The sequence below is a fragment of the Nymphalis io genome, chromosome 20 (genome assembly GCF_905147045.1).
Source record: "Nymphalis io chromosome 20, ilAglIoxx1.1, whole genome shotgun sequence".
NCBI lineage: Eukaryota > Metazoa > Arthropoda > Insecta > Lepidoptera > Nymphalidae > Nymphalis > Nymphalis io.
This window is the reverse complement of record NC_065907.1, coordinates 8294068-8306816: the sequence shown is the minus strand read 5'-3', so window position 1 is coordinate 8306816 and position 12749 is coordinate 8294068.

The following is a 12749-nucleotide window of genomic DNA, read 5'->3' as shown; positions in this document are numbered from 1 at the left end:
TCGTATTTTGGATCAAAATCATTAATCATGATGTTCAATTTACGATGACGTCACGTTACGATTATGTATGTAAACATAAATTGTTCCGGCAGTTTATTCATCTAATTGCTCTAATAACAACCGGTACAGTTCAATTTCACAATTATATCAACTCGTATTGTAGGTGGTCGAAATTAGCCAATTATTTTTTGGAGCAAACTCGAACAAATTATTTTTTTGGACCTTTCGAAGCGTGCACCAAAATGACTGTACAAAGTGATAGATCAGCTTAAAAATTCTAGTAGCATCCAGCACCTTATTTAATACCTTAGTTTAAATATTTTGTACCGTACCTATATTATTACCAAAAAAAGGAAGATTTTTATCTATATTTATATCTATACTAAGCTGTTAAATATTGATGATATTAGTTTTTTTTTATGTTTGTTTAAAATTGATTTACTCAAAAACTAAGAAACCGTTTTCAAAATTTCTTTCACCTACAGAAAGCAACATTACCAGCAAGTATCATACTATATTTTATTTTCAAAAATATTAGAGATCTTTACGAATGTTGATGTTTTACCATAAAAGTCACTATTTGGCGTGCGCTGCGAAATCTATTGGTAATGCCTTAAATAAAGTATTATATGTTTATAGTCATCACCTACAAAAAAGTCTGCGAGGCTATAAATCTATTTATTACAATTAAGTCACAATAGCTGCTTTTTGTTCAAATTAATAATAAATTATTGCAGGACCGGGAAACAAAAATTATTGACATCAAAAGTTATTGATTTTTACTGTCGAAGATTCTCAGCAGCAGATCCGAAGTCAGAAGTGTGTACGCTCCCGTGCCTCCTGTGAAAGACGTAAAGCCGTCGGTCCTGAGCCTGAACTTTTTCCGTTCGTGTTGGGTTGCCGTCCCATCGGATTATGAGATTGAGGGAATAGACAGTGCAACTGTGTTTGCGCACACACACTACAATTTGACCTGCGCAGTTGGCTAATCTCTCTTAAGACTTGCCGACGTAGCCGAAATCGATCATCATCTACAAATTCACTCCTCTGACAACGGTGATGATACACGCAAATGTGTCACAAAATTATTATCGTCTAGATTAAACACTATCGAATGCGGTGCAAACTAAAAATTTAGCTCTTTGGTGATGAAACACACTTACAGGTATAATCGGACAAGCCAAAGTTTTCATGGGACGTTGTGACACAGGACTACGGTAATATGCATCCCTCATCATAGGACCCACAATGTTATCCGTTAGCATCATATCACAAGTTTTGTAACCAAATTCAAAAAAACTTCGCTTGTACACATTTGATAGTAGTTGGTAAAAGTAGAAATTAACCTGAAAGAAAGAAATTTTATCATTGTTAATTTTCTTCTGGACATCGGATATTATTAAATAATTTATTTTTCGGTGTATTTGAGCGCAGGAAAAAACACGAATATATGTGTGCACACGAACATTTATGCATTATCATTATAATTAATCCATAATGGCTTCCATCAAATAAAATTGTGTTATTATTATTTATTATGTTTCAAGAGTTTTATTTGAGTTATTATTTTATTATAAAGTAAATTCATAATAGGCACTTACATTGTAAGTAAAGTTGTGTGAAGTAAGTGGGAAGTAAAGTTGCTGCATTTATAGTCACATAATGGATACGGTTTGTGCGATTATATCTTTTCGACGTACACGATATATTTTGCAAATATGAATGGTCGTGAATGATGATCTTAGGACGTTGAAGGTCCATAAGGAATTTCTGTAAAAGAAATGATAACTATCATAATCAAATGACTATGTTGTACAAAATAATTATTATTTTCAATAATATATTGTTTACGGCTTAAAATTTAAATTAATATAAATACATGTTAAGTCCAAAAAGCCGGTATTGACAGGCTCTACTTATAAATGTAAGCTTAAAACTCCCATTTGAGGCACAAATGTTTGCAATCATCTATATTCAATAATATTGTGCGTAATTGACTAATTCTTATTTTAATACTAAATGTATTCTGCTAAAAATCGCTAGTTGATAGTCATTGGTATTTCAAAGTAAACTAATTTATATTAAATAATGTATAATGTGTAAATAGCAAACCTTTTCCTTGCAGTCATAGAAGTTACTTTTCAATATGCAAATAAACACAATCGAATAAATTATGATTGCTTTTATTTTACCTATCATTTTACTTTTGATGGGAAAGGGACAACCGTTTAAAACTGTGATTTATTTTCAAATATTTTTATTGTATTTTATTGAATATTTATAAATATAATTTTCGAATACGCATAAGTTATCTAAATGAAATCTCTTATCTTGATACATTTGTTTGCGAACAAACTATAATTATTATTTAAATCTAAATTATATCATCTATACGTATAAATAAAATTAAAGTGTATTTCTGTGATTTCAAAACAATTGTCTGTTTTAAATAAGATAAGGGATGAACGATTGTATGAAAACCGTCATTTTGAAAGTTAGTGGCATGAAATTTCATATATAAGCTCCTTGTTAGAAATTAATAAATATGTCGCGCTTGGACTCTACAACCTCTAACCATCAGGTGGAGTAGAGTCATTTGCCCTCTCGGAAATATAAAAAAAATGTATTTCAGCGTTTTTGAAAATTTACGCCCTAAGACAGTTGAAAATTTGTATGGAGACATTTTCGATGTAAAACAATGATATTAGAGCTTAAAAAAATAAATGGATACGAATTTTATAAATTCAACCCCAAACAGGAGAAATGGGGTCAAAACATTAGAAAAAAAATGAAAAACTATAGTCCAATCTGTTTGAAATTTTTATTCTTAACTATCCATATTATTTTAATTTTTAATTAGAAACGAAGACGTATAGAGCTTAAGCGCATAATTAATTTTATTTTTACAATTCAGTAAACCGAGTAATAGCAATAACATAACTAGTGCAGATACCAATACCAAGGAGGTATATACAAAAGGATATGTTGAGGTGAAAACGACGCCAGACGCAACCCAGTACCTCGGGATCTGCGGCCTTATTTCTAGCTCATATATCAGCACTATTTATCTTTCCCAAGACATTGTTTTTCAATTGAAGTACCATTAGATTGATTAGCATAAAGTTAATATAAAACACTTTAATTTATAAATATATATACATATGCTATTTTATAAGCTTGTCAATATTAAGTTTGGCCACATAAAATTATTTATTATTTAATTCCAATCCATGTTGTAATACAAATTCGTATACTTTAATACTATCAAATAAAGAAATGAGTCCGATAGAAAGATGGTCAGTATCGTTACAAGACTACTGGTGATGTAACAAGCTACTAAATAACGGAAGCATAAAAGAGTTAAAAAGAAAAACTTACTGGAACAATAGTGAAGTTTCCTTAATAGATTACCTTTTATCTTATCAACTTCAACAGAGGCCATTTCTACGAAAACCGCTGAAAAAAATGAAATGTGTTTTATAAAATAAATAGAAATATAGAAAATAACTAGAGTTTTGGGTACATTGAAGATTTTTATGGCAGATATTCTATTTTTGGGGCAATGTTGCCAATTCATTTAGTCAAGTTTCGAGGTCAGGACAAAGTCAGGACTAATGTATATCTAGATGTGATGTGTCGTGATTTGTCAAGTTTATGTGATGATTAACAAAAACAAAGAAACAGATAAGATAGTATTATAAATAATGTATTGAATTAAACAGTTTTTTAATAAATAATTTAAACCAATAGTGTTCATACAAAATTTAGAAAATGTATATACAAGTCACTCAGATAGACATCGTTGCAAAAGTATAATTTAAGTATAATAGATATAATTATATGATATGATACAAATTATACAAATAGGTTTGTACATCATTTGATGGCTTATTATATACTACAGCAATTGGATTGTTTGATTACTAACATGAGAGCAAGAGCCGAGATGGCCCAGTGGTAAGAACATGTGAATCTTAACCGATGACCTTGGGTTCAAACCCGGGCAAGCACCACTGAATTTTCATGTGCTTAATTTGTGTTTATAATTCATCTCGTGCTTTACGGTGAAGGAAAACATCGTGAGGAAACCTGCATGTGTCTAATTTCACTGAAATTCTGCCACATGTGTATTCCACCAACCCGCATTGGAGCAGCGTGGTGGAATAAGCTCCAAACCTTCTCTTCAAAAACAGGAGAGGAGGCCTTTAGCCCAGCAGTGGGACATTCACAGGCTGTTACGGTAACATGAGAGCAAACTACCATTAATATTATTTATTTTACATATATATATTACACTGACGTGTCGATAGTTTTGTTACGTTAAAATAAAAATCATAATAGAATATATAGTAAAGTAAGTAAGTCAAATATTTAAGTGTCACATTACAGCTGACACAATTAATATAAATATATTAAAACTAGCATTGAACTAACTTATAAATATATTAATTGTTATTTTATATGATTTCAGAATAGCACAATAACAGGACAATAGGGAAAGCAATCTAGTATGTTTCGTAATATTTTGGTAACATTTAATGAAATATGTTAAAGTGATATATATATATGTAAAATTTCTCAAAATTTCGTTTGTAATGCTTATGGGAAAAGTCTGAGTAGATTTGATAGTTTGTGATTTTCGAGGCATTAATAAAACTAATACGCATTTATAATACTTGCTCCATAAATTAATTGAATGTATGTCACAGTTTTTTGTAAAAACAAATAATGCTAGGTGTTCACGAATACGCATAAAATACTAAGTATAAATATATGAACATTAATTTATTTCTTGAAAATACTTAAATCAAATATTAATTTGCACGAAAAGTTCTATCCTCAAAGACTGTTTTGGTATTGATTACATTACATCAGAGTACACCATTCTACTGTGTTATACATATGTATTCGTAATAATCCCTGTTTAGACACGTAGCCGCAGACGAAATCCGTCAGGAAGACATCAGTCTATGCACTGACGATGGTGATTATTATTAGTAAGTAAATTAAGTATACAAGTAATTAGTATATTAGCCAATTATTATCCTATTTTATAAAATATTTTTCTATGTTATAAAATCTGTCATAATAAACGTAACGCATGCTACTCATTTCGACGTTGCTCTATCAATAAATAGAATAAAAACTAAGTTGAATTAATAATATTGACTGAAAAATTCATATGTTTATTCCATATACAGATGGAAATAAACAATTCAGGTTGTAAAATCCTCTTGACCGATATTTGGCAACGGCTGTCAATTAGACAGATAATTTTATATTATAAAATAAAATTTTCAGAATTTTCGACGACGTGGATAAAAAAATCGTCACTTTTATTTTATTAAAAATACAAAAACATATACTTTATTGTAAGCGATTATAAATTGAGACCATGACCAACATATAATTAAATTAAAATAAAATTGGCTGATTGCCAAGAAGGATAAGAGATCCTAATTCGACTTTATATACAAACAGACTTATTATTTATCACATCAGCTATAACTTCTTGTTTATGAATCGATTGATGATTCTTTTGAATTGGGTCTAAAATATCTCCAATTTAATTTGAAAAATTCATTAAGGCAAATTTTTCATATTTGTTTTTGTATAGAAGTATTTTTATTTAAATTCAAAGTGAAATAGACCACTGAATATCAATCGACCTTTACGAGTTATGTTGACATAAAGTCTTCCTACAAAGAAGGGGATGCCTCCAGCAATTTCATCGACGGAAAATAAATGTTTTCAAATCTATAATAACCCTGAAATAAATAACATTTGTTAGAATAATTTTTATACATACAGACGTACAGAGATATATTTGTTTATCAATTTATTTGAAACGTGTAGTCACAATATCTGCAAATAAAATATAAAAACTTGAAGGGTAATAATGATTGTGCTCTAGGTCGAATTTCTCCTTAAATGAATCCTCGACTGATCGACTAACTACAGACATAATATACGCGAATGTGTTATAAAATTTTAATCTTCTGGATTAAACACTATCGAATGCGATGCAAGCTAAAAATTTAGCTCTTTGGTAATGAAACGCACTTACAGGTATCATCGGACAAGATAAATTTTTCATGGGACGTTGTGACACAGGACTACGGTAATAAGCGTCTCTCACCATAAGACCCACAATGTTATCCGTTAACATCAGATAACATGCTTTGTAAACAAATTCAACAGAACTTCGGTTGTACATATTTGATAGAAGTTGGTAAAAGTAGAAATTTACCTGAAAGAAATAAATTTTATTTTATTGAGAGTTGGAGTATAAACTATAGTTCACCTATATTTGCAAATCTTTCATAATTTAGTAACAGTACAGTAACAGCCTCTTTATGTCCCACTGCTGAGCTAAGGCCTCCTCTCCCTTTTGAGGTTTGGAGGCTTTGAGCTTATTCCACCACGCTGCTCCAATGCGGTTTGGTGGAATAAACATGTGGCAGAATTTCAGTGAAATTTGACACATAATTTTTATTCTGCCGAAATTCGGTAATTCATATTCATTGGTATTTCAAAGTGAACTAATTTGTACTAAATAATGTTTGAATGTGTAAATAACAAACCTTTTCCTTACAGTCATAGAAGTTACTTTTCAATATATAAATAAACACAATCGAATAAATTATTATTACTTTTATGTTACGTATCATTTTACTTTTGATGAGGATGGGACAACCGTTTTAAGCAGTGATTTGTTTTCAAATGTTTTGTATTTAAGATACTTAAATATAATTTACGAATACGCATAACTTATCTAAATGAATGAATCTCTTATCTAGATACATTTATGTGCGAGCAAACTATTATCATTATTAAAATATAAATTATACGACTATTATATTAAACAATAAAGAGAAAAATACACATTTGTTTTGTACATTGATTTTTTTCATAGAATAGGAAGACAGACGAGCATATGGGCTAACAACTATATCAAGTACTGCTGTTTTGCGGTAGAATATCCGATGACTGGGTGGTACCTACCCAGACGAGCTTTTTTGCACAAAGCTCTGCCACCACTAGATGTACACAAAAAATGTGAATATGTTGAAAACTATAATAATTACTGATGTCATATTTGGTTAGCCTTAGGTTAGAACATCATGATTTAAAGGAAATCCTCTTCACGTAATCTAGTCTTAAGAACGTAAATATTTTTATCTATACATATTGAAATGCCCTTCTAAAAGTTTTTTTTTTATTTCAGGGTAATTATAACTTTAAAAACATGAACGGTTTTGTGTAAAGGACTAAATGAAATGTTTTTTTATATATAACTTATAATGTGCTATTTTATATTTATTTTGAATAAATTATTATTTTACTAAAATTTTAAACAAAACTTATTAATTTAAATCCCTAAACATTTTTTTAAAAATTAATTAATTAAAATCTACATTTTATAGCACGTTTTGATTTGGAAAATATCGCAAACAACTTGGTTCCTTACGGGGAACCCATTTTTTATATTATTCCCAGGCCGCACATTTTTTTTAAATATACACGTGACGGTATGCGAGCTCTTACAGACCCTTTATTGGCCTTTGTTCGATAATATATATCGCTGCTAAACATTAAAGAAGATTTTAGGATTTTACTGTAAAAATTCACTGTCAAATATTTGTTTATTTAAAACAAAGTTTGCTAAGTATGCTGGTATTCTGACACTGGAACTTGGAATGTTACTTACGGGATCAAAGGACTTACTATTGTTTGGGTCTAGGAGAGCAAACGATATTTTTTATACCTTTCCTCATATTCAAACCAGCTAACCGAAATTGTTTCTTTTTTTTATGTTAGAGAGGGCTAACGAGGAGGAGGCTCACCTGATGGAAACTACCACCGCCCATGGACACCTGCTACACCCGAAGGCTTGCAGGTGCGTTGCTGGCCTTTAAGGAATGTGTACGCTCTTTTCTTAAAGGTTTGTATATTATATCGGTAGGAAAAAGTCGTCGGCGAAAGCTAGTTCCACAGAGATTGTTTAAAACAATCAATGATAAAAAAAAGATGTGATCAAAATAAAATTATCTAAATGGATTGGTATGCAAATTTAGATTTACGATAGGCTTTAATAGCGTTTACCTAAAAAAATAACAATAGCTCGTACATAAATGTAGCTAGATCAGAGATTGAATTTAAATATGATAAATTATAATTTATACCTCTATTTAAATTTATGTTCAATAATAACATTAAGAACATTTGAAATTAAATCAAAGTTTAAAACGGTTGTCTCTTTCTAATAAATAAATATAATATCAAAATAATAAAAAAAAGTAAAATGATACGTAAAATAAAAGCAATAATAATTTATTCGATTGTGTTTATTTTCATATTTAAAAGTAACTTCTATGACTGCAAGGAAAAGGTTTGTTATTTACACATTTAAACATTATTTAATATAAATTAATTTACTATGAAATACTATGAATTGACTAAGAATTTTGGCTGAATAAATGTTAATTTTATTTTAAAATTTTAATATTAATTATTATTTAAAGAATTAAGCAAAATAACAAAATTTCAAAGTGTACCTAACTTTAGTTTATATTCATAATCTGATGGGACGCTAATCCGACACGATCGACGAAATCCGAGCTGACCTACTGAGAATGTGTTAACAGATGAACACTCGATAACTTTTTATGGACCCACCCCGAGAGCCTGCGACTTGGTTCTGCAGTCTCACAAACTAGTCACTGTTGAATCAAAGTAAATAAATGGGTGTTTTAAACTTACATTTATAAGCAGAGCCTGTTAATATCGGTTTTTTGAATTTCCCATTTATTTACATCAGATTTAATTTGAACCCGTTTACATATGATAACAAACATTAAGTAACTCTCAAACATATTATTTATTTCGAATGACGTTAAATAATTAAATCTATTTGTATAGAATAATTATTTGATTTTATTGTTTGTTTTACAGAAACTCCTTGTGGACCTTCAACGTCCGAAGTTTACGATTTTCGATACTGCATATGTTTCAAATCTATCTGTTACGTCGAAAAAATATAATCGCTCAAGCCGTGTCCATTATATGACCGTACAATTTGCATTTTTAGTCCACGTTGACAATACCTACGATGTAAGTACCTAATATGCATTTATTTCACTGAATTCGTTTGTACGACTACATACGTCATCGCCGAATACATACTTGTATAAGTATGTATATACTTACTTATTCTTGGCATTTTGTTCTGCAATGTTTTTTATGATGAGATTTTCATTTCTTCTATTAAAATGTCTGAACTGAATTGAATTAGTTTCACCGACGAGTTCACGTACATTAATGTCTTTTTACTTCAATTATATACAGTGATACAGTTGATAACGAGTAATAGTAGTATTATTATAGAAGTAGTGGTATTAATAGAAGCAGTAGTAGTGGTATTAGTAGCATAGTTGTATTTTCTCCTCGGCTCGAATATGAACGAAACATAAATTATTTATTATTATGACTGTATTGATAATATTAAAAACGATAATATATTTCTTTCAGGTAAATTTTTACTTTTATCAACTTATATCAAATGTGTACAAGCGCAGTTTTGTAGAATTGAATTACAAAGTTTGTGATTTATTTTTAACGGATAACATTATTGGTCCTATGTTAAGGGAATCATATTACCGCCGTCCTGTATCACAACGTCCAATGAAAACTTTGGCTTGTCCATTTGTACCAGTAAGTCAGCTTTATCATAAGAGAGCTAAATTTTTAGCTTGCACCTCATCCAGTTTAATACAAAAGCATATAATTTTACAAGGGTTTTTTTAGTGTTTATAACTATAAGTAGCCTTAGAAGTGTCATTTTCCTTATTATTCTTTTCCTACTAATTAGTTCATAATAAAATATATGGTACATAGTAAAAACTTACGTCAACGCACCTGCAAGCCCATCGGTGTTGCAGGTATCCTTGGGCGGTGGTAGTTACTTCCCAACAGGTGAGCCCGGGCATCGGGCAAAAGTCTGTTTGCCCTACTATTACATAAAAAAAACGTCACGGAAAGTCACAATACACATATATGGAAGCAACAGGCAGAGGATTTTTTAATGCCATCACTGTATATACAGATATCAGATTTCAGAGTAGAAAAAAGGATACAATATCTGAACGAATTATGATTAACATAAATGATTTATTGTCTGAAACCGACGATGTGGAGATTATTTTATATATAATATTGGAATAATCTTCCTGCTATATAAATAGAAGGAAGATTATACAACAAGATTTATGGTTAAAAATCGTAAAATTTCATCGTTTCGTTCTTGTAACAGCCATTATTTATTTCAGGGTTTTTATAACTATGAAAACATGAATTTACCCTTAATAGAAGTGCCGCGGACATTCCCATTCTCAGCAGGAAGAATTTATGTAAATTTTACTCGTAAAGCACATTTAATCCTTGGTGGTCAGGTTGACTTTGGATTAATTTAAAAATATTTGATAATACAATAAAGTGTATTAATATTTTTTTGTATTTTTATTCTAACTATTGTTGGCTCAGCGGTCGAAATCCATAATCACTGTAGGAAATTGAAAGAAAACATAATTATACGATTTTTAATGTTTCGAACAATATAACTCTGAGTTCAGAAAACACTAGAGACCGTCATACTTACCGAAATCACCAGTAAAACAGAAAAAACTTGTGTATGAAAAAATTTATGTATTTGGATCTCTAACAGTTGTATATAACACACATACAAAACACGCTTACATTAACTTAAATTAACTATTCAAACCGATTACAAGAGGAACACACTATTCTCAAATCGTGTTTAGGTTTGGGTTAAAGAGGTAAAATATACAAATCGAAAATAAAATAAAAACAGAAATAAGAAATATTTAAATAAAGAACAAAAACAAAAAACAAAAGGTAGGAACTAATTAAATTTTAAAACAAATTAACAGTATATATTAAAAGAAACATGATATTTTTTCATTAACGATGAGAGTCCGTCAAAACCAATGTCCAGTGTTACTGTGTTTTTACACAATTATTATATTCTCGCGATATTCGCGATATTAGAGCATTCTGTCCAAGTTTCGTTCGAGTGCAATCAATTTTTAGAACGGGCATGGGTTGCGAGGTCTTCTAGATTAGAGCATTCATTAATCTTTATTATTTAAAATCAATTAATTCAAAGAAATCTAAGAATAGGTTATGTATACTATTATTACTATTTAATTTTTGGTAAAATATAAAAACTAGATCCCAGCTTAGATTTGAAATGTTCAAATCACATATTAATGTGTATTTTGTATTATACTCATCCATAATTTGATTGGTGTTATTAATAAATGATTTTAGCAATTTTTCATTTAGAGAAGGTGCCACCTTCTGATGAGCAACACAAATTTTAGGAAAATCGGATTTTACTCGTTGAGACCTTAACCTTAATCCAAAGATCTTCGTATTCGCTATTGCTATTAGAAATTTTACATGATATTAATTTGTTAGAAATTGCTATAAGAACACCGCCACCAAGCTTATTATTTGCACGAATTTAGCCTTGTTTCTGTAAGGATAAGATATAATATTTTGAATGTTTTGAATTTTTAATGAGTGAGAGATGTCTCTTACGTTAGATCTTAGTCCTCTGACATTCTGATAATAACATGATAAAGCATTGAATGTTATAGTAAGGTATTCCAATACATTTATATATGTATGGATAATAATAAATTTATTATTATTAGTGTAGTTAATTCAAACTGTTGAGCGATTGAACATTTTTGATGCATATATACTCCGATGAATCATTTTACGTGTATATTTGCGTCCCGATTTAATCCATACATATCTGTAGCCTATTTCTTTTGCTCTAGCCCGGGTAGCTGCATGAAGAGATTTCAAAGCCGCGAACGAGTGCTCCATGACATATATAGAGTTCCGTTTACCTGATATTCTTAAATGGCATGTATTAAGTTTTTCGTTATTATATTTCTGTTTCCTGTTGAAGAGTATAATGTCGATGCTAGAAAACCATCACGAACTCTCGGGCTAGCAAACTTTACAAGAACAAAGCGTGGCTTCAAACTGTTTTTATCTATTTTTGATATTCTTGTACATAAGTGAATATCTGTTTCATTTAATTTATATTCGTATATATTTATTTGCAATTTATCAATAACTCGTAAAAGAAGTTTGATCATCAGTGGAATTATTGACATTTAGTTAATAAAAATGTAAATTGAATAACGACGAATCAATTCATTCTAATTTGCTTAAATAATGAGGAAGAGAAATAATTATATTATCAGAACAGTTAACATAGTGCGATAAGCCGAGATGGCCTAGTATAAGCCGAGATGGCCTAGTATAAGCCGAGATGGCCGAAATAAGCCGCGATGGCCTAATAGTTAGAACGCGTGAATCTTAACCGATGATCGTGGGTTCAAACCCGAGCAAGTACCACTGAATTTTTATGGGCTTAATTTGTGTTTATAATTCATCTCGTGCTTGACGGTGAAGGAAAACATCGTGAGGAAACCTGCATGTGTCTAATTTCATTGAAACTCTGCCACGTGTGTATTCTACCAACCCGCATTAGAGCAGCGTGATGGAATAAGCTCCAAACCTTCTCCTCAAAAAGGGAGAGAAGGCTTTAGCTCTGCAGTGGGACATTAACAGGCTGTTACTGTACTGTACTGTAATATAGTGTTTGAAACGTGATGAGTTACTTTTATATAAGGTAAAGTTTACTAATA